This window comes from Triturus cristatus, chromosome 5_1 (genome assembly GCF_964204655.1).
Source record: "Triturus cristatus chromosome 5_1, aTriCri1.1, whole genome shotgun sequence".
Classification (NCBI taxonomy): domain Eukaryota; kingdom Metazoa; phylum Chordata; class Amphibia; order Caudata; family Salamandridae; genus Triturus; species Triturus cristatus.
In genome coordinates, this window is record NC_140587.1 from 559,421,969 (window position 1) to 559,445,957 (window position 23,989).

Here is a 23,989-nt window from a genome sequence, read left to right on the forward strand (position 1 = left end):
AGTAGAGTGCAGTAGCGTAGAGGGGTGCACAGTAGACTGCAGTGGTGCAGAGTGCAGTGGTGCATGGTAGAGTGGCACAGAGTGCAGTGGCATAGAGTGCAATGGTGTAGAATTTGTAGAGTGGTGTGGAGTAGAGAAGCTTAGATTGCAGTGGCATAGAAATGTGCACAGTAGAGTGGGATAGAGTGCAGTGGCATAGAGTGTTGCAGAGTAGAGTGGGGTAAAGTTCAGTGGGGAGAGTACAGTGTTGCAGAGTAGAGTGTTGTAGAGTGCAGTGGTATAGAGAATATTGGTGTAGAGTGCATTGGCTTAGAGTGCAGTGGCATAGACTACAGTGGTGCAGAGTAGAATGCAGTGGTTTAGATTGCATATAGTAGATTGTTTCAGAGTAAAGTGAAGTGACATAGAATGGAGAGGGTCGCTAATATCCCCTATTTATAAGAAAGGAAATTGGGCCCATCCAGAAAACTATCGCCTAATAACTCTTCAAGACACAGATGCCAAATTGTTTGCGGGGATTTTACTTTCAAATCTATCTGAATGGGCAAAGGCTAAACAGATACTCCCGCCCAATCAAACAGGATTTATTAAAGGACTAGGAACTACTACAAATATATTAGCCCTATCGGTACTAATGGATAAAACTATTTTTACGAAACAACCCTTGTATTTGTGCTTTGTCGATTTTAGATCAGCTTTTGACTGCATGGACAGACAACACCTGTGGAAAAAATTACAAGAGCAAGATATTCCAGTGCCATTGTTGAAATTAATTCAACTCTTGTATACCGATACCTGGGTTAGAGTGCGGATGGGGGATGGCCTGACACTAACAAATGAAATATTAACGACAGCAGGACTAAAGCAAGGGTGTGTACAGGCCCCATTACTTTTTAATCTGTTTTTAATAGATCTTACAGATGCACTGAATGATATAAATGCACACCCGCATAAATTAGCCAACAAACAAATATCTAACTTGCTGTATGCAGATTATGTCATACTTTTAAATCATACAAAAGTGGGGTTACAACGGCTAATAGATCAAATATTATTGTATTCAAAAGAAAATGGGATGGTAATAAATGAAACAAAGACTAAAGTTATGGTGATTACTAAAAATTCAAGATTAAAACACAAATCCAAATGGTTTCTGGAAAAAGTCCAATTAGAACAAGTAGAAGCATACAAATATCTGGGCGTTTTATTCAATGACAATGGAAACTTTCTCCCGCAAAAACTGGATATTCAAAGGAAAGCAAATGCCTTGACAGCAGTGTTTAGGATCCTAAAGAAATCACTACGGGATCTGACTTACTGTCCCCTCCTAAAGGTTATAACAGCAAAATTGCTGCCTATTTTAACATATGGTAGTGAGGCTTTAAATGGGAAAGACGCTGTGATCATAAATAATGCAGTCTCAAAAACTTTAAAAACCCTTTTTCATCTGCCTAATAATGCATCCCCAGAGCAAATAAGGCTGGAGTATGGCCTAAATAACCAGTTGTATGCGAGAAAGGGTCAATTTATTAAAGTATGGAATAGAATAAAAAAATTACCATGAAAATCAAATGTCCAAACTATTATGGCAGGAAATAAGTGAAAACAGGAAATCACAGGCCTGGAAATACTTAAATACAGCGTTAGAAGAATTTGATGTAATGCCGATCTGGGGAACTACAATAGCCCAGGAATCATTTAAAAGAGCCATCAACAAAATAACACATCATCTATCGCTGATAAGAGATAAAGACATATTAGCAAAAAGAAAACATGCATGGACAATAATAAGTGGATTTTCAAAAAAGAAGGTACAACAATATTTAGAAACGCCATGGTCGTTGAAAAATAAACAAATCTTCATAAAAGCACGTTTTGGTGTACTACTGGGCTTATGCCATTTACTGCCGTGGATTAAGTCAGAAGACGACACACTATGTAGGCTATGTAAATCAGGGCAGGAGAACATTATGCACCTACTGTGTCTCTGTACTGAACTGGAAAATGAAAGAAAAACCATACTCAAGAGACTGTTCAATGATCGAGGAGTAAGGACATGTAGGCAAGCATTGATAATATGTCTGCACTCCGATGATATACTTATGAACTCCGCTTTTGTAAAGTTTTTATTAAGAATAGGAACAAAATTAGAAGAGCACAATTTAAAACCTATAACTACCATATAATAAAATATACTATGAAATTAATTTCATCAAATGTAATTCACTTAAAAAATACTGTATGTTTATTCTTTTTTATACCAGATTATTATATGTATATTGTTTCATTGTAAGATTTTAATTGATCAAACAATAAAGATTAACTAAGTTAGTGGTGCAAGGTAGAGTGCAGTGGCACAGAGTAGAGTGGTGTAGAGTAATGGAGTAAAGTGGTGTAGAGAGCAGTGGGATAGAGTGCTGTGGAGTTGAGTAGATTTGAATGGCATACAGTGGATTGACATAGAGTGCAAGGATGTAGAGTGGAGTGGTACAGAGTTGAATGCATTTGCGTAGAGTGTATTGGTGCAGAGTGGAGTGTTGCAGAGTAGTGTGGATTGGAGTGGCCTAGGCTGGAGTGCTGTAACATAGAGTGTATTGGCATAGAGTAGAGTGGCACAGAGTAGAGTGGCATAGAGTGAAGTGGTGTAGAGTGAAGCAGAATGGCGTAGAAAGGAACGGCATAGAGTGGAGTGGCATACAGCGGAGTGGCTTAGTGTGGAGTGGTACATAGTTGTGCAGATTACAGTTCAGTGGCATGAAGTGGTGCAGAGCAGAGTGCATTGGCATAGAGTGGAGTATGCATGGTGTGGTAACACGCTGCCATTCCAGACAACACATTTTCAATTGAAATGTCCATTACCTTTACACAATCATACAGTTTTACTAAGAAAACTGAACAGTTTACAAATAGTTGCACAGTTCATATACATATTATGTGCTAGTAATATAAAACTTTACTACCCCTAGTATCCAGCAAGATTGTCACATAAATCCTCCAGTTTGAATAATAAAACCTTCAGCACACAAACGATAATGTGTGGAAATGGCATAGTGTATTGATTTGTTTCGATCATAATAAATTATTTGTTTCAAACACACTTCAGAATAAACAAAAAATGTGCTTCATTTGTGCTGTGCTAATTCTGATTTGTTCTGAAATGCTTGCATAGTTCATACAAATGATTCCTCTACCCTACTCTTTTAAAAATACGCTCACTTTGAAGTCGGAGAAAGAGAAGTAAAGATCCAGCTCCCTTGGAAGACAACCTGACATTTGACCTCTGTCTTTGAAAACTACAGCAAATGTGGCAAGATAAAAACAAGATTAACAGGCCTATATATCATCATCATCTGCACTTTATTTCGATCATCGTGGATCACAAAAGTGTAAACAAACAAACAGTACAATAGATGAATACATAAAAGTACAATTTTACATAAAATAACAAATAACTACATGAGTTAAAAAAACACTGTACAGGGGAACTAGAATTCATTAGACTTTCACTATTAAAACTATAAAAACTGTACAAATATCTAAACCTCGATTAGTGCCTTCATCTATACAATTTAAATGTCACAACACAGCACTTCATACATTATAACATTATTTATAAAGAAACCGTGGCAGGCTGCATGAGCTTTGCTCGCTTGATCCAGAAAGCCTTAAGGAACATGGCTACACAAAAGACTGCTATCTGACTATTGTCACTCTACAATATTCTAAATGTTTCATTGACCACCCTTCAACCCAAGTGTTTACAAAGGGGAATAATCCATTTTGCACATGTTTGTTTATAAAAAGGACAAAAAACAAGACATGAATGAGCATTTCAGGACACTCCTCACAACCTGGGCACATTTCACCAATTTGCTCCTTTTCCTGTTGCGGTCGGTTTGTAAACGACTGTATCGGTAGGGAACTATACCTAAATTGTAGATAACGTTTCCTAGCCAGTGGAGGGGCAATTTCGTCAATTGTGCCTTCATAGACAGCCAACGGCTTCTGGTAAATAAAGGACATACATAAACTGCCCTTACACATCCTAGATTGTTACCTGCCACATTATCCCAAAAAGTCCCTTTATACTGGCCTTGCCAATCAGGCACATGTTTTTAGGAGGGGTCCAATATTCCTCCAGTTTCAATCTAAAAAGTACATCCTTCATTGCACTGAGCCATGGTATTTTCCGTGCAAGCTGGGGGACCAAGAGATCTTTGATACCCTCACTGTAAGACTCAAGGGCAGGTGTTGTCCATAGCCTATACCAGAAGGTGAGCATTCTGCATGCTCTCTTATCAGCAATTTTCTGTTGGCCCAGGTCTAAATATAGCACGGTAAATTGTGTACTTACTGAAAAATTCAATAAGAACCTCCACTAAGGATATCATATATGGGAGTAGCCCTACAGCTCCGTGCCATAAAGGGCCACCCCCAAGGCATTCACAATATACATTTCCAATTCTGGAGCCACCCTTTTCAATATTGTTCTCCTGTGGATGTTTCCTATGTGTACTGTCTGCTGAATCAAAGATAGGTGAGCTTTTTCCACCTGGGGTTCCCAGCTTAGGTTCTTAGTCAATCTAATCCCCGAGTACTCGATATTTGGTACTGTTTATAGAAAAGAGCACTCCTGAAAGAATACAAGGAGAGGTAGTGTAAAAAGGCTTTGCTCCGTGGGAAGGACGAACTGAACTCAGCCAGCCTAAAACAAATAAGCCAGCAAATAGAAAGCCAGAGAATGTGAGTTAAAAATGACAAAGCTGATGGTAAGTCAAGGGCAGCATGCATTCCCAAGGAAGCTTTCTGAATATCCTCAAGATGTCTTTAGCAAACCACTATCTGTTAGGCTTCGACTTAAAAAGGAAAGTGTCAGATTAAAAGTTAATAAAAGTTACATGATAAACATACATCATAGCTTACCGTGAACAGAAATCAGTAACCTGTCCAATAAGAAACCTGCAGTTCATGAACACAGTCACAAGTCACATTCAAGCACTCACTAAAAATAGCACAAAAGTAATTATTTGGTGCTGTTTCATTACAAGTTACTTTTGTTGTATTCATTCATGAAATATGCTGTGAATGAAGTGAGAGGTGAGCTTGTGGATTGACATGTGTACTGTCATTCAGTTTTAAGAAGTGATTAACCTGATGTCACTATGACTGATGAAGAGGTTCCTGACCAGAAAATGGTTGAGTGAAATTCATATTTTGAAGATAGTCTCATCTAGAATGTACATATGCATGCTTTAATGTAGGTCTCATGTCGGCTATTTATGTATGTATATATGATTGTTTGTAAGGATACTTATATATAGGGCAAACCAAATTTGGATGAACTTGAAAGCATGAACTCTGCATCATGTTACCATTGATGGATTTGAAGATAGGTTTCTTATGAAAGGCGTCAGGCATCCAGGCACCGCAAAGAAGGCATAATGACTACACTTTAGAAGTAAGTAAGTAAGTTTATTTGTATACGTTAATAAAAACCTTTACAATATTCTCTTAACAACATGACATATCAAAAAATCCTTGTTTACAATTTCAGATACATGACTTAAAGCAGCTGATTCCTGGTCAGTGTCAAACAATAAAAAAACTGAAATTTCGCTTTTGCAATCAAGCATAGAATATTCCATTCTAGCTAACTGAGTGTGCAAAACGTGTGCAGCATGACAGTTCATTCAATGTGCTACACGGAATTGTTGGCTTCTAGACTATTGGACTGAAGTCCTAGGTACATTATTAGCTTAAGATTACAAGTGAAGTTCAGTTTGCATTTTATGCACTCATAAAATGCCTAATGCAAGTAAATAGCTTTAAATATCTGGAAATTTCCACACAAAGGACAATACCACAACAAGATCCTTAGTTATAGAAGAGCATAAGTTAAAACAACTGATTCCTAATTGACGTCAATAAAAAAGCCCAAGTTTCAAATTTACGGTCAAGCATAAAATATTCCTCTCGAACTAAATAAGGGACTCATTACGATTGTGGTGAATCTGCCACCGGCATCCTGCCGGTGGCGGATTTACCAACAAATTGCGGCCATTCTCCGCCTGCCAAATTCTGATGGTAGGCGGTTTTCTGGCAGACGGGAATTCTGTCCGCCACGGGTCTGCCACAGGCAATCGTTCAGATTGCCTGGCGGACCCACAAAGCATACCTAGAATGGTGGCGGTGCCTAACAGGCACCGTCCGCCATATTAGGATGCTTCATCTCCGCAAGCCTAGAATGGCGGTTCAGCCGCAATTTAAAGGCTGACGGAGGTTGACTTTGGGGGCCCGTTGCCGGCCACCCTTCAGCAGGGGCACTCCCCTACTGCATAGGTGCCCCCCTATATTTCCATGCACTATGTGGGAGCCACCGCATGGTGCCTGCCACGTAGTGCAGGGAAATGCAAACCCTGCATTTTTACCATTGGGGTGGGTGCTGCAGCCAGCAGCACCCACCGCAATGGTAAAAATGCCCAATACGACCGCCACCTAGCGGTGGCATTGTGATTCCATGGGCGGACGGTCCCAATTCCCGTAATGATGGCGGATAGACTCAGGTCCGTCCGCCATCATAATGAGCCCCTATGTCTGCAAGATTTCAATGGCATGGAGGAAGATGGGGCAGGATTGGTAAGATACCCATTTGGGATCGTAAATATTTTTCCTTCATTATCCTGTTGAAGCCAGCTCTCAAATAGGATTGAGGAAGAGGCATGGTGTAGCCCTGCAGCACAAACCATCCATGGACGCTTTCTTTGAGCACTGCCTTCCACTCCGGCTCACCATCCAAACTAGGGGTGGGCAGAATTTGCGAAATCCACTTTCGCAAATTATCACGAAAATGTTAAAAATTATCGCAAACACGCGGAAATATCACGAAGATGCGGAAGTTTTTTTCCCGCATGTTCGCGAGATTTTCTGCATGGTTGCGGCTCGCCAACTTACCCATGCGGTTGCTCGCGGGCGCGGCCATCTTGTTTTCAGTTGTCTCGCGGTGCATGATCGCGAGAAGAAAGACATGATCGCGTGACGCATGACGTCACTGCGGGCGCGAACTCTCGCGAGACAGCGCAAATGGCTAAAAACAATTCAACATCTTATGGAGAACGCGACCGGATCAAGAAAACTTGTCGGCGAACGCAGGGATTCAGGTAAGGCGATCGCGCGCGTGAGAATGTATTATTTTACAGCGTGAGCAAGAACCAGATTATCGCAAAGCTGCGGAATGCGGAAATTTTGACATTTTCGCGCTTTCCGCGGAACGCGAAAATGTCAAATTATCGCAATTTCCGCGAACGGAACGAAATTTTAGCCCAGGCCTAATCCAAACCCTGCCCTCACTACATCTTCAACAAAGCAAACCGCATCATTGCACCCCAACTTCGTAAGATCATCAACAGCTCCTTCGAGACCGCCACCTTCCCAGAAAGCTGGAAGCACGCGAGATCAACGATCTACTCAAGAAACCCAAAGCGGACCCAAAGGACCTCAAGAACTTTCGGCCCATCTCCCTTCTTCCGTTCCAGAAAGTCATCGAAAAGATCATCAACAGGCAACTGACCCACTTCCTCGAGGGGAACAACATCCTGGACCCGTCCCAATCCAGATTCAGCAGCAATCACAGCACCGAAACCGCCCTCATCGCTGCCACAGACGACATCAGGACCCTATTGGACAATGGCGAAACCGCGGCCCTCATCCTCCTGGACCTCCCGGCCGCCTTCGACACCGTCTGCCACCACATCCTATGCACACGCCTACATGACGCAGGAATGCGCGACAAAGCCCTGGACTGGATCACCTCCTTCCTCACCGATAGAACCCAGAGTGTCCGCCTCCCCCTTTCAGTTCCGAAGCCACCAAGATCATCTGCGGCGTGCCCCAACGGTCATCCCTCAGCCCTACCCTTTTCAACGTCTACATGGCGCTGCTCGCCAACATCGTCCGCTCGCACAACCTCAACATCGTCTCCTACGCCGATGACACTCAACTGGTCCTCTCACTCACCAAAAACCCCGCTACCGCCAAAACCAACCTCCACGAAGAAATGAAGGCTATCGCCAGTTGGATGCAGACCAGCCGCCTGAAACTTAACTCAGACAAGACAGAGGTCCTCATCCTCGGATCCACTCCCTCCACCAGGGACGACTCTTGGTGAGCAGCCACCCTGGGAGCCGCACCCACACCCACCAACCACGCACGCAACCTGGGGTTCATCCTGGACTCATCGCTCTCAATGACCCAGCAAGTCAACACCGTCTCCTCCTCCTGCTTCAACACCCTCCACATGCTCCGCAAGATCTACAGATGGATCCCCACTGGAATCAGAAGGACGGTCACACAGGTCCTCGTCAGCAGCAGACTGGACTACGGCAAAGCCCTCTTCGCAGGGGCCACGGTCAAAATCCAGAAGAGACTCCAGCGCATACAGAACGCCTCCGCACATCTCATCCTCAACATACCCCGCCACAGCCACATCACTGCCCACCTGAAAGACCTGCACTGGCTCCCAGTCAACAAGATGATCACCTTCAAGCTCCTCACCCATGTCCACAAAGCACTACACAACGCCGGACCAGCCTACCTCAACAAGCGTCTCACCTTCTACACCCCGAACCGCCAGCTTCGCTCCACCGACCTCGCCCTTGCCATTGTCCCACGCATCCACAGGACCTCCACCGGTGGCAGATCCTTCTCTTACCTCGCTGCCAAGACATGGAACACCCTCCCCACACAGCTGCGACAGACCCAGGACCTGCTGACCTTCAGGAGACTTCTCAAGACCTGGCTGTTCGAGCAGTAGCTGCCCCCCTCGCACAGCGCCTTGAGACCCTCACGGGTGATTAGTGCGCTCTACAAATAAGTGATTGACTGATTGCCTTGTCCTCGGCTCTTGACAACCTTTTCACTGTCTTATTTATGAGTTGTTTAAAGCAGTTCTGTGTTCCTGAGGCCTCCCAGAGGTCCTTCAGACGATTTATTGATGCTGTCAGGTAGCCCATGGCTGCGCATACCTTTCTTGAGATTATTTTGTTCCTTAGGTGGGTGTTCAATGTTCCTGGCTCTGACTTTTTACTCCTGTACCAGCATTTCACGTAGGTGCCTTTGCGGGATATTTTTTGAGACTGTAGTCCGAGTTCCAGCCTAATTTGTGCAGGCGAGACATAATTGGGTATGAGGAAATTCATTTTTGCTGATCTTGAGAGTGTAAGACCTAGAATGTCTGTGTCTCTTCCTCTCACTCACTCACTCCCATAGGTGATGGCCGGGATCAGCTGTGCTTGTAATAATGGGATGAACCTGGGTCCTGCGGTTTTGACTTTGATGAATTTTAAAGCTACCGCTATTGAGTTGCCTCTTCTCTTGATGTTTCTTTTGTGTTTTAAATGTGCCCTTGTTGTCGATTATCACCCCTAGATACTTGTGTTCTTCGAAGGCTTCTAGGGGTGTGCCTGCCAAATGCCCGCAGGTAATTTGATGTTTTGTTTTTTGGGTTTAATCGCATAACCTTCGATTTGTCTAGATCGATCGTTAGACCATTGGCAGCTGCATGACTGCTGGTTGTGTCTAGCAGGTGTTGGAGAACAATGGGGGTTCAGCTGATCAACACGACGTTGTCTGCCTACAGCAGATTGGAGAGGGGCATCCCTCCCAACCTGGGGGCATGTGATTTACAGAAGTTTAATTTCAACAAACAATGACTGGGGGTGAGTGTCTGAAAAGTTTCAGCCCGCCGTCCATAATCTCCTTGTGTTTATTTCCGCATTACAACAGCACTCATAATGAGGTGGAAAATGTGCAGCTTTTCTCCTGATTCACAGAAGTGACAGGCCCATGAATAAGGGAAGTTTAGCATCCTTGTAACCCCAATGTCCTTGTAATGACTTTGAGTTGTCTGCCCTTACTCTATAGCTCTTATTCTATGCATTTCAACTAAATTAGAGTTCAATAGGCCAGGTTTGTGCTAGAAAGTAGCCCTAAGGTAACACAAAGTAACTATTTGTTTTAGTTTCCACTACTTAGCATCAGGGAGGCGTGTGATGGGTGGTACATGAGCATTCCCATGCAAATACTGATGGGTTTTGATGCAAATCCCAATCTACTATCATTGGTAGACAGGAATCTGACCACAAAATGAATGCCTCCTCAATGCAGGAATAACATTAGAGAAACGTTTTCTTTCCTCACATACAACGTTTTGAAAGTGTTAAACTATATCAAAACATGGGGCCCCGATTCACAGAACTAAATTAAGACAAAATCCTAATCGTACTACCATTTTGGTATTCACAGAAGTCACTTACTCATTTCGGTATTCACAAAAGTTAGGAGTCCTAACTTTAGGACTCCTAAATGCCTTCTGTGAATACCGAAAGTCTTAAAGTTAGGTTTTTTCTCAGTTTAGGAGTAGTAAAGTTAGGAGTCCTAACTTTAGGACTCCTAAACTGAGAAAAATCCTAACTTTGAGACTTTTGGTATTCACAGAAGGCATTTAGGAGTCCTAAAGTTAGGACTCCTAACTTTTCTACTCCTAAACTGAGAAAAATCCTAACTTTAAGACTTTCGATATTCACAGAAGGCATTTAGGAGTCCTAAAGTTAGGACTCCTAACTTCTGTGAATACCGAAATGAGTAAGTGCCTTCTGTGAATACCAAAATGAGTAAGTGCCTTCTGTGAATACCAAAATGGTAGTAAGTTTAGGATTTTGTCTAAAGTTAGTTCTGTGAATCAGGCCCAAAGTATTTTGTGTTGAAAGTGTCCCTAATGTACAAGCACAGGGAGAGAGAAAAAACAGCATCAAGCCTTAGTCGACATTCTGCTGTTCTGCTCTCTTCCTTTCACGCAGCGCAGCATCACTCCTAAGTGTGGCCCTTGAGTATGAAGCTGACTGTCGCGGGTAAAGGTTGCGCGAATGGCGTTCCTTGATTGCAAGCCTACCCCTACTATTTAAACAAACCACTTACAAATTCATCCACTTCCACTTGTCAGGGGAATGAAATAAAACAGTGCCATGTATTTGAAAGCTGCTGTATCCCTTGGACTCAGGAGAAAGATACGTAAATGACATATGTCACCACTAATTCCAAGGAATGATCGAGAAAATGCAGGAAAGGCTTACCAACCGGAAGAAGGAAGCAGAGCGCTAACTGACATTTCTGACTGGGCAGCGTGACGATCAGCAGCAGAGCTACCAGCCAAATCCGCTTATTGGCCTGGAAATGCTGAAAGCCTCACGGAGTGTAAATAAATGCCATGTTCCTCGGAGAGCAGTCTTCAGGGACAGAACTGTTAACCATCAGAGGGGCCGTTTCATCTCGCCGCCCGTTTCAGGCGCGTTAAAGGGAGCTTTGTGTACCTGCCCGCAGACAGGAGCTGGGAATCTGTGGCGCAGGAAACCGCGGCCTTCCCCGCAGGCCTCGAAACAGATAATACACACACTGCGCTATTCTTCCAAATGAATACCTTCCCTGCAGCTGCCACTGTGCAAATCAAACTCACACTGAAAAGCGAAGAGTAATTGACGTCAGGTCCAAGGCCAAAGAAATAATCTTTTCTGAATGTTCTAGCGAAACCACAACCTTTTAGTGCAGCAAATGGAAGGGTGAGAATTTAACATGTGGAGGTGTTTGTACATAGATTGATGTATTTCGAATGTGCAGGGACACTTCAGAGAGTTTACAACAACGACCACCATCCATAACATAAAATGAGGTTTTGGCAAATATATTATGTTCTGCGCAGATCAAGGCCGCAGGGCACTGCCAGCCCCAAGGTGGTACAGTACAGAGCTTCACATGAGATGGAAAACTTGAATCCTAGACAGAAACACAACAAATGGTATCTGTTAGATCAAGTGGCATTTGCCAATCATTTTAAATGCACTTGGAACAGTGAATGTACTGCGTTTCCCATATGTTTCGTGGAAAGGAGACCTTTAACCCTCACTTTTTGTGACCCAAATTTTCCCGCTACATTGCAGGAGCTCTTTCAGCAAAACAATCCATGCTCACTTTAAGTAGGGGGAGGCACCGAAGGCTCGAGCCTGGCTCTGGCTCAGCTCCAGATCTTCGAGTCAAAAACAAGCCGAGACTTCCCTCCGTTTATGCCGACCTCCCTCTTACCTGCGTCATCATTTTCTAAATGTAACACAGTGGCAGCTCCTCCGCTAAGGCGGTGGAACGTCGCCCCACTGCCAGGAAGCAGTAAGAGAAAGGAAAAAAATAAAATGATAATAACGTAATGTTATTATCATTTGATTTTGTCCTCCTGCTGCGGCAGCGTGCGTGAGGGGGCGGGGCTGCGCACTTTCCTGTTCACTTCCCTGTTCTCCATGCCAGCCTGCATGGAGAACATGCCCACCCCTCCAGCTCCTGGCTAAGCACCATGTCATGGCGCTCAGACCAATCACAACGCTGCGTTGCAGCTTTTTGAGTGGCTGAGGGGAGTGTAGGAGCCCTGGTCTTACCTGCTTCGTGTTTCTAACAAGCGAGGAAGCGGACGGGACGGGACACAGGAGAGGCGGCGGCGGAAGGCCAGGCGGCCGGGATGCAAGTGATTTTTTTTTTCTTTACCCGATTTTCCACCCGCCCCTTTGCCCCCACGTGCCCCACTGCTGCTTCTAGGCAGCAGCTGGGACTGATGTAACATGCATCCTAATTAAACACAGTGTACTGATGTTATGTTATGTTAAAGTATTTTTATAGCGCGCAGTAGTTACTCCGAAGAGTGTCCCAGCGCGAGCCCAAGAGGAGGAAGAGCCAAGGTAGGAGCAAAAACAGGTGAATTTATGGAAACAAATAAGTTTTAAGGAGGCGCTTAAAACAGCCAGGGTCCTGGGTATTGCGCAAGAAAAATGGGAGAGAGTTCCAAGCAGCGGCAGCTTTGACAGCAAGAGAGCTGCCCCCAATCCTAGACCGGGAAAAGCGTGGAACCCTCGCAAGTAAAAGAGCTGATGACCGGCACATAAAAGGCGAACCGCCTCTGCAGATAGATAGGCCCCAAGTTATGAAGGGCGGTGTGGGCAATGACCAGAGCCTTGAACTTAACCCTCTCAATTAGGGGCAGCCAGTGCAAGGCCTGAAGATGAGAGCGGACACTGCACCTTCTAGAGATACCAAGGATGAGCCTAGCGGCCGCATTCTGGATCACTTGAAGTTTGTTCAAGGAGTAGCCAGGCAGGCCAACATAGAGGGCATTGGTGTAGTCCAAGCGGGACAAAACCAAAGCCCGAACAACCGTTTCCTTCGCCGGTCTAGGGAGAAGTGGGAGAAAACTCCTGAGGACCTTAAGAAGGCCAAAACAGCCACCCGAGACCTTCTTCACCTGGGTCGCAAAAGACAGATTGTCCTCGAACCACACTCCAAGATTTTTTACGGAGCTCCCCTTGGAAGAGGGGGGGGAAAGGTCAGGGGGCCAGATCCTATCTCTGAAATCCGAGGGAAAGTTACCAAAGAGAAGAATCTCCGATTTGTCCTCGTTGCACTTGAGTTGAGCCCTGGCAAGCCAACCAAATACCGAGGACAAGCACTTCTGAACAGGCAGCACGGAATCATGATGTAACTCTTCAAAGAATGACAGGCAAAGTTTTAGATTTTTCTGTCAAGCAGGAAAGAAAAAAAGACACCCAGTTTGTGGCTGGATTGCACAACCATGAAAGCTGGCTTCCCTCCTAAACCAACTTGTGTGTTTGTGTGATCCTGGACAAGTAGTTTATTTCACTATGCTTCCTTTTTCTTTATCATCACATTTGAGAACACATTAGAATGCACAGTTAAACGTGCGCTGTGCTAAGCCTCTCCTTTATGTGTTTAAAGAATTTCATGTTGCTCCACCAATGACACCAACCTAGGCTACAGATATGGAAGACATGACAAATGACTTATCTCTTGGTTTACCAATGGGCAGGGCTTTAAGTGGGCCAGGTCTCACCGGTGCTCAGCACCAGCAGTTTTTTAAAGGGGGCCTCAAAACAGGTCTCTATCGGGCTCTGTTTTGTGCCCTGGCACAGGCGGTCCGTTTTTTCTGGACTGCAGTGACAGCAGGCACATCGATGTTCGCGTACTCACTTCTCACTAGTGGAGAAGTTACGGAATGACGTCATGCCAGGTGAGACGTTTTAGGGGAAGGGAAATCCTTTAAAGAGAGTCATTTTCTCTCTGGATTTCTCATCTCTTTTTGAAACTCAGGAGCAGCAACATTGTCGTGGTGTCACCAAGGCTTTAACCCCTTCTGTGCCCATGACGTGCTGGACTCGTCATGGAGCACAGTCGCGCTGTGCCCATGACGAGTCCAGCTCGTCATGGGGCATTCCCTGGGGAATCCCTCTGGTGCGGGCACCAGAGGGATTCCCAAAAATTAAAAATAGCCTTGGGAGCTGGGAAAGAGCTACCCCAGCTCCCGAGGCCCCCCCCCTTTCACTGTTATGACGATCAGCGCGCACGTCGCGCCAACGTCATTACAGTGAAAGTGAAACTGAAATGAGCCAAGAGGCTCATTTCAGTTTCACTTTCTACGTGCTTAGGGGGCTATCTCATCCCCCTGAGCACGTAGAAAGACGGGAGAGGTATCGTTGGAAAGGGGAGAATCTCCCCTTTCCAATGGTACCCCTCCCCAGTGGATCCCTGCTTGGGGATCGCCACAGGAGGGCGATCCCCAAGCAGGGATCCACCCACTAGACACCAGGGAGGGGGGAGCGGCCCCTTGGGCAAGGGCCTTGCTCCCCCCGGTTACTTTGGCGCAATTTAGTCTTTTTGCCCCCCCCCGGGGGGACAAAAAGCCCACTAGACACCAGGGAATTAAAAAAATAGGGGTGGGGGCTGCCCAAAACGGGCAGGCCCATGCCCCCACCCCACCCCCCAATTACTACAGTCTCTCTGCCCCCCCGGGGGGCAGATGGGGCATTGGCCCCTAATCTGCCCCTTCGGGGGGGCAGAAAATCCACTAAATACCAGGGATTAGTTTTTAGTTTTTTTTTAGGGTGGGGGCTGCCCGCAACGGGCAAGCCAATGCCCCCACCCACCCACCACCATTACAGCCTTTCTGCCCCCCCTGGGGGGCAGATGGGGCATCGGCCCCCAATCTGCCCCCCCGGGCGGGCAAAAAGCCCACTAGACACCAGGGAATAAAAAAAAAAAATAGAGGTGGTGGCTGCCCAAAACGGGCAGGCCCATGCCCCCACCCCACCCCCCAATTACTACAGTCTTTCTGCCCCCCCGGGGGGCAGATGGGGCATTGGCCCCTAATCTGCCCCTTCAGGTGGGGGGCAGAAAGCCCACTTGACGCCAGGGATTTTTTTCGCGCAATTTTCTTTAGGGTATGGATTTTATTTAGGGTGGAGGCTTCCCGGAACGGGCACGCCAATGCCCCCACCCTCCCCCCCACAAAAATTAGACCCTTTGGCCTCCCACACGAGTGAGGCACCGTTTTTATTGGGAGACTCGGGGGAACGCTGGGTGGTAGGAAATTTGTGTCAGCCCGGTGATGCCACAACTTTCCAACACAAAAATGTGTGGAAAAGGTGGTTTTTTCACCTAAATTTGAGGTTTGCAGGGCATTCTGGGTAAGGAAACGTGGTGGGATCCATGCAAGCCATACCTCCCTGGAATCCCCCGGGTGTCTAGTCTTCAAAAATGTGTGGGTTTGGTAGGTTTCCCTAGGTGGCCGCCGACCACCGGGCCAAAAAATCCAAGTGACCCCCCTTGCAAAACCAGGTCGTTTTGAGATAGGCAATTTTCATGTCACCTCACTACGTTTTGGGCCCTTGCCTGTCGCAGGTACTTGTGCCTCCCACACGAGTGAGGCACTGTTTTTATCGGGAGACCCGGGGGAACGCTGGGTGGTAGGAAATTTGTGTCAGCCCGGTGATGCCACAACTTTCCCACACAAAAATGTGTGAAAAAGGTGATTTTTGCAGTTAAATTTGAGGTTTGCAGGGCATTCTGGGTAAGGAAACGTTGGGGGATCCACGCAAGCCATACCTCCCTGGAATCCCCAGGATGTCTAGTTTGCAGAAATGTGTGGGTTTAGTAGGTTTCCCTAGGTGCCGGCAGAGCTAGGGTTCACAAACTACAGCTAGGCACTTTGCCAAAAAAAGTTCATTTTTCACTGCGAAATTGAGGTGTGTCCATGATGCGTTTTGCGCCGTTACCTGCCGCGTGCACTAGGCCGACCCACACAAGTGAGGTACCATTTTTCTCGGAAGACTTTGGGGAACACGGGGTGGGTGGAAATTTGTGGATCCACGCAGATTCCAGAACTTTTCACCACTGAAATGTGGGGAAAATTTATATTTTTTAACAATTTTTTAGGTTTGCAAGGGATTCTGGGTAACATAACCTGGTGGGAGGCAGTCAAGTCACCACATCTTAGATTCCCCTGGGTGTCTAGTTTTCAAAAATGTATAGGCTTGCTAGGTTTCCCTAGGTGCCGGCAGAACTATGGTTCAAAAACTACAGCTGGGCACTTTGCCAAAAAAGGGTCATTTTGCGCTACAAAATTGTGGTGTGTACACATTACGTTTTGCGCCTTTTCCTGTCGCGGGCACTAGGCTGACCCACAAAAGTGAGGTACCATTTTTCTCAGAAGACTTTGGGGAACGCGGGATGGGTGGAAATTTGTGGATCCACGCAGATTCCAGAACTTCCCACCAGAAAAATGTAGGGAAAATGCGTTTTTGTTTTGGCAATTTTTTAGGTTTGCAAGGGATTCTAGGTAACAGAATCTGGTGGGAGGCAGTCAAGTCACCCCATCCTGGATTCCCCTGGGTGTCTAGTTTTCAAAAATATATAGGTCATTTTTCACAGCGAAATTGAGGTGTGTCCACGTTGCGTTTTGCGCCGTTTCCTGTCGCGGGCACTAGGCCGACCCACACAAGTGAGGGACCATTTTTCTCAGAAGACTTTGGGGAACACTGGGTGGGTGGAAATTTGGGCATCCAAGTAGATTCCAGAACTTTCCACCACAGAAATATGGGGAAAATGTGGGGTTTTTTGGCAATATTTGAAGTTTGCAAGGGATTCTGGGTAACAGAACCTGGTGGGAGGCAGTCAAGTCACCCCATCCTGGATTCCCCTGGGTGTCTAGTTTTCAAAAATGTATAGATTTGCTAGGTTTCCCTAGGTGCCGGCAGAGCTATGGTTCAAAAACTACAGCTAGGCACTTTGCCAAAAAAGGGTCATTTTTCGCTATGAAATTGAGGTGTGTCCATGTTACGTTTTGCGCCGTTTCCTGTCGCGGGCACTAGGCTGACCCACACAAGTGAGGTACAATTTTTCACGGAAGACTTTGGGGAACGCGGGGTGGGTGGAAATTTGTGGATCCACGCAGATTCCAGAACTTTCCACCAGATAAATGTGGGGAAAAAGTGTTTTTTTGGCAATTTTTTAGGTTTGCAAGGGATTCTGGGTAACAGAACCTGGTGGGAGGCAGTCAAGTCACCCCATCCTGGATTCCCCTGGGTGTCTAGTTTTCAAAAATGTATAGGTTTGCTAGGTTTCCCTAGGTGCCGGCAGAGCCAGGGTTAAATAACTACAGCTAGGCCTTTTGCTAAAAAAGGGTAATTTTGCATTGTGAAAATGTGGTGTGTTCACGTTGGGTTTTAAGCCATTTCCTGTCGTGGGCACTATGCCTACCCCTACAAGTGAGGTACCATTTTTATCGCGAGACTTAGGGTAATTCAGATTTGCAAATGAACTGTTATTACCTATTGACTTTCAATGCATTTCTGCCTACCAAATGAAAGACATTGTGTAAAAAAGAAGTCATTCTAAAAAATTACTGATAATTCTCATGCTAGTATGAGTATTCCCAATTTTGGAAATGTGCAAATATCTACTGTTTCTAAACTCTATATTTTGTTCCCATTTCAGAAATACATAGGTGTCTTTCATACCGATTTGTCCATGTACACATTTTTACAGAATAATTACTATATACCCGGTACATAATAAAAAACCATTGCAAGTTGCTGCTCAGTTTTTGGCTCTGGGTTCGTCGGGTTCTTGGTGAACCTACAAGTCCTATATATCCCCACAACCAGTAATGTCCAGCGGATGTAATGGTATATTGCTTTCAAAGAGCTGTCATAATTAGAAGAAGTTACAGGTGAAAACGTTGACACAAAAGTCTTTTTTATTCAACAAATTTTCAATTTATCCTATATTTAACTGTTAGTTTCTATAAAAAAAACCTTGATGGATCTACACAAATTACCCCTGGCTGAATTCAGAATCTTGTCTACTTCTCTAAAATGTATAGATTTCCAGGATCCATTATTGTTTTTGTACCCATTTCTACCATTAACTGGAAGGAGGTCGAAAGCACAAAAAATAGCAAAAATAGGCTATGTCCCAGAAAAATGCCAAAATTGTGTAAAAAATGTTGGGTTTCTGACAAAAGTCTGGTATCCCCTAAAAGCTGGGAAAATTGTGATTTCAGCCCCACAAACCCTTTTTTGATAACACACTTGCAGGGAAAAACCCAGAAGCTTTCATTTGCAGCCCGTTTTTCCCATTTTGCCCAAAAAAACCTAAATTTTGCTGTATTGTGGCACATTTCTGTGACCCCTCCAGGGGAATCCACAAACCCTGAGTACCTTCAGAATCCCCATGATGTTGGAAGAAAAGGACGCAAATTTGGCGTGGATACCTTTGTGGTCAAAAAGTTACAGGGGCCTCAGCGCGCACTACCCCAAATTGCCAAAAAAGGGCGTGGCACAGGAGGGAAAAAGGCCTGGCAGCATTGGGTTTAAGTGGAAGTTTTTCAATATTATATACAAGCAGTGGTCGAAGTGGGGGAAAAAAAGTAGGGGAACTGTGGGCGGAGAATCAGACGGCGGGCATAACCCAAGGATTGGATCAGTGGGCGGAGCCGGAGGTGTGGCCAGAATGCGCAAACATCCCAATTTTTAGTATTTGTTTGGCATTTCACTGCCCAGTTTAATCAACCAACGGATACACATGATTAATTAAGGTTATAATGAGTTATTGACATTAAAACACATTCACAAAGTGGGATATGCTTCTAATCACAGAATGTCCCAAATACGATAACATGTGGTAGCACGAGCCATTTGTCGCCAAGCCATGGAGTTTGTCATCAGCACTTCTCCCTTTTTCCACAACAGCAGTTCAAACATGAATGGCAAAATATCCTAGTTTGCAAATCTTTTCTATATAATTATGTCTCTGTCATTTTTGCCTCATAATGCAAGATCTGCGGCATGATCTGACCATTTAAACTAATAAATTGTTTATAGCTCAAACGTATCAAATGTTAATAAAAAATGTGACTTGTTTTGCTGCGGAATAGATGGCTTATTGCAAAGGTTGACTGATCACCTTTCTCACTGTTGCATTTGTATGTTACACTGGTACTAATAAGGCAAAATCTTTCCAGAGACTGTTAGCATGTGTACACACGTCAAAATAATAAAATATCAGAAAATATACTGCATTACTCTGCAGCCTTTTTTTTTAATGCATAATTTAGTCAACACTGTGGCATCATTTTGTCCTCCTTTGCTTGCTGCATAATTAATTCCAGTGGCCCCACAGCAAGCAGCACATGTAAAAAGTGCATTGCCAATCCCTGGTAAGTTGCAGCTACTACCTCTGAAACAAGGCCAACGGAGGTACCTATGGGTGAGGCAGACTGGCCTCAACGGCAGGTCCGGCCTTAGCACTGGTGGTGCCCTGTGCATTAATGTTTGTTTGTGCCCCCCAACGACCACCTCTGCCATGGATTCCCTCACTACCACCCTTTAACAGGGACCCTAAAGTCTCCATAACCACACTCTCTCTGATGCATTTAATTTGATTTGCAGCTCCGCTCATACCAGTGGAGGGTGTCAGAGCACTTTACATCCCACACATTACTCAGAGACAATCAATATGTGTATAAATCACTGTATAGAAAATATTACATAAGACTAAGGACTAGAAGGTGTAGGAGTCACATGACAACCATACTACTACACAGACTCAGAATTTAAAACGTAATACTGTGGTTGGGGGTTCTCTTTAATAATCAGAATTGATTTCTGTCCAAAAGAACACTTTTTGCAACATTAGGATAACCAAAGACTAGGGGAAAAAACACAATGCTCTAATTTATATCTTGCAGTTTGTATGCAGCTCTTAGATGACAGTTAATAGCGCACTGTTCTATGTTAGGATTTTGACTTATAAACTGCAAGCAACAAAAGGATTTCTCTGACAAAAGCAGCAGCCCACTGACCTATTTACATTATGTGCACTTTGTGATCTGCATGGTACATGTTCTTTAGAGCAGGCGCATTAACCCTATGTGCTACCTTTCCATGAGTCAAAACTTCCACTAGACAAAACTCCGATCTCTCTCTAGGAAGAACATTAAACACCAGAGTCATCATGACATGTTGATTGTTGCCGAAAATTGCTGGAGGCCAGGAAGGAGGCAGCAAGCGCTTTTAAAACCTTAATATACTTGCAAACATACTGCCTCCACCCAAAGTCAGCGCCCGGTCACGCCGGTTGCACTGCCCTAGAGCTGGCCCTTCTCAAGGGTCCTGTGACCTCAGTGACAGAGTCACTGTTGTTCTTGGCTGTGTTGTAAATTGAAACAACGATGTGATTAAGCATTTACTAAAGACATTAATTCCCCTCTTATAGATCATGTTTTCTCTGTTATGTTGACCGAAGTTCGGACTCCATTTTGTATTGTCATGCTTTCACGTGTTCCCCACGAGAAGAGTCCAACCTCTGTGTTAGTTGCTCTTGTAATCTGCCTAGTAACAGTCTATAAATAGCTCCTTTGTCCATCTGGCGCATGCCCAGACTTGACCACATCTGTTATCAGTTAGCCTTGCTTGACCATGTTTTCGCGGGCTCAAGGAGTATGTCAGCTCCGCCCACATATTGATTCTGTATTGAAAATGACCATAAAAGGTAACATTCTTCGGCTTCATGTTGTATCCACCCACTTATGAGCCCCTCTGTTGTGTATAAAAGGGGACCATGTACGAAGGTTCTTTGTGCTACTCTATGCAATACTGAAGAGTGTTGTGTGGATTGTAGGACCACCCTTAAGGGTTAATAAATGCTGTCTTTGTACTTTGCAGTTTCCGTGCCAACTTCCTTATAGATTCCATTACAGGAGAGCGAACCCTAGCTGGGGCCTGTATTCATCAGCTGTGCTGCTTCATAGGCCTGCTAGCAAGACTGGAGGTGAACTTCGGTATGGATTGTGGTGGACAAACCTTGAAGGTTAACCCAGACTTGCCAGTGCTCGGGTTCACCTGCTGGTGCTAAGACACCAGCGCTTCTAAGGTCTTGCGAAGCCTTCTAAGGTCTAGCATGGGATTGTGCTCTCTCAGGAGAGTCGTCTGGTGGACTGGTTATTAAGGCTGAACCTGGTTCCCCAGTTCCAAATTCAGCAGCTCTGGCAATAGTGCCACATCCTCTCCCCCACTGAACACCATACTGCCCCACTGAGAAAAACTCACACTGCCTTCAACTACAACCCAATTGCTGCCGGCTATGAACACCTGGATGAGGCTCAATTTAAATGACGCAATAGACAAGAGCAATATGCGGCCTACAAAAAAAATAACATCATCCTGGAAAAAGCAAACACTCATAGGGGGATGCGAAATTTAGCAAACCATGTGAAATGTAAGCAGGAACAACATGGTTACCTTAACGCTTTTACACTCACTATTCAGAAATCAGTGAGGGCTTTTGCCTGAAAAGTTAAGGACATGACTACAGGGCCTTGAATGGACCCATTTCAATATCCATTGCCTATATCCTTACAAAATGTAAGCAGTATGGTATAAAGACCACATCCCTGGACGCAGAGCTGCAGTACACATTTTGTTTTCCAATTCACACTTTGCAGTACCTCCAGGATTGGTGCACTACTTGGAAGCCCAGGGAAAACAAAGACAAGAAAACAAAAATAGTGCTTCACTGGCAAACTCTGTAAAGGTGGCGCTAATGTGTTTGGGTGTGAATAAAATCAATCTGGCCAGTTTGCTACCACTCTGTCTTACTTTATTTAGTTATTTTTCATATTTTTTACCTTTTATAACAGATGCTGCACTTTGGAATTAAATACGACATTTCCAGCAAAAATTATTTTCTTTTTTGGATCCATTTCACAGGGGAGCAAATAAAACAAAGGAGAGGAAAGAGAGTGAGAACCCCATCTTGAAGTCACGGTTTTCAGTAAGAGAAGAACTGCTAGACAGAAAGAGAGGGAAGAATGAAAGAGTCGGGGGGGCAGCTGAAGCGGCAGACCAGAAGTGGACATTGTATTTTTCTTCTCTGAGCAAGAAGGAAAATACAGAGTCCTGTTACTTCTCTGCCACCCGTCCTCGAACGCCAGGAAACGCCGAGCTTTATTCAAAGGCGATGGTGATTTCTTGCGTCCCGGGACGCATTTTCAAAATAAAAAAGTAGGGTAACGGAATCCTTGGAATTGAAGAAGTAGGGGCATGCCGTGCCCTTCCGATACCGCCCACTTCGACCACTGTATACAAGCCATAGTTGCTGCTTATTTATCTTATGCAACTAACAACCATTGACAAAGCCAATAGTCCTGACTTGTTGAAGGTATGATGTTACTTGTATCATATATCTGGATGCAATGACAGAAACAGCAAAATACAAGTCGGGCGGCACACTATCCAAAGCACAGATTATTAGCATACCTGTTTTTAAGCCACACCCTTAATTACATTGGCCACGCCCCTTTGAGAATCCCAGTTTTTTCATCCCACTTAAAGCCCAGCCAATGGGATTGTCAGGGTGCTGGGGGAAGGGGTATTGTGTTTCTGAATTCATGTCATGTTTAGAAACTATCACTTCTAATAAATGCCACGTAATACAGTGATGTGATATAATATTCTAAAGTGAAACTCTTCTGCATGTTAAATAAATTAATTGTTTTGAAGTTCGATGAGTCTTTATCAAAGGTTTACATTAAATTTGTTGCGATTTAAATGCCAAATATAGTTTTGGCTAGCCTTGTGGTATGGTTCTTAGAGCCAAGCAAGACCCTTGCTTTGCCTCAGCTCTCCCTGTTTGCCCACTTCGATCCCTGATGTGTCAGAGATCCCTGAATATGCTGGTCATACTTCTCCCATGATGGCAGAGACAGGAGCCTTTCCTGCAATTGTAGGCAGCTGGAGGGCCTCATTTTCTGCTCTAAATGAACTTCTTAAACAGCTTCGAAACTGTGCAATTCATAGCACATAGACAGAGACAGGTACAGCAGTTACCTTCAATTGTGCTTGAAGTTAAACAGTCCACAGTAGAGGGTTTTTCAACTCCCCATATCTTCCTTTGGTCAGTGAACTATTTTTGTTCACATTCACTAAGCTATCTGGATTTACCAACGGTGCACACCTACCCACGCAATGGAATTGCTTGGAAATAAACTGGTGCCAGCGTTAATTGATGTAAGTCTTCTGGAAAATCAAAGATTCTCATCTTCAGGTAGGGAGGAGTCACTGTTCCCCCAAAGGCCACTGTCATGCACAATTTGAGTGTCCAATTTGTCTCTGTAGATTTTTAGACAAGATGGCTCCTGTCCTTAATAGTCACTAAATTTGAAGGTAACCTCTTTAAATTTGGAATCAGCACACCGCTTTTACTCATATCATATAAGACTTGCATGCAATAATGATATAACAGAAGGTATTTACTCAACTGGTGTAGGAATAAGATTTTTCCCGTGGTTACATTTTTGTGAGATGGCTTTCGCCCTTTCACCTAATGTAGATATTAACATATTTTTGTAATCTTTTTTGATGATGTGAAATGAGAACCTCACTGTAGTGATAGGTAGAATGGAATAAATCATCACCCGAGGCCACACTCAGTGGCAATTACTAGTGGGTTTACCAGCTCAGAGTATCAGCGTTGACGTCACAACGAAAGAGTGCTACAACGCATTCTTGTTTGACCCCATAGAAGCAACAGAAACAAGCGGTGAACCCTG